Below are 203 nucleotides of genomic sequence, written 5' to 3'. Positions count from 1 at the left end.
ATATGTAATGTAATGTTATATATATATATATATATATTACATTACATAGAAGATTATATAAAAATATTTAGTGATTTAATTTTATTTAAATTCAATATATAAATATATATATTTTATAATTAATAAAATATGTGATAAAAGTCACGTTTTTCAAAAGCATATATTCATTGCACAGAGTATTCAACAAGCTATTTTAGCTTATT

At 15.3% G+C, this 203-nt stretch overlaps 1 protein-coding gene across 1 annotated transcript in view; it reads right to left on the bottom strand.

Moving 5' to 3' along the window:
* The window catches only part of adamts17 (ADAM metallopeptidase with thrombospondin type 1 motif, 17), a 125762-nt gene that overhangs the window by 117254 nt on the left and 8305 nt on the right, over nucleotides 1-203 (bottom strand). The window lies entirely within an intron of this gene.

The sequence above is a fragment of the Sinocyclocheilus grahami genome, unplaced genomic scaffold (genome assembly GCF_001515645.1).
Source record: "Sinocyclocheilus grahami isolate Dianchi unplaced genomic scaffold, SAMN03320097.WGS_v1.1 scaffold481.1, whole genome shotgun sequence".
In the NCBI taxonomy this organism is placed as follows: domain Eukaryota; kingdom Metazoa; phylum Chordata; class Actinopteri; order Cypriniformes; family Cyprinidae; genus Sinocyclocheilus; species Sinocyclocheilus grahami.
The sequence above is the reverse complement of the archived record's forward strand: the minus strand, read 5'-3'. Positions and strand labels throughout refer to the sequence as shown.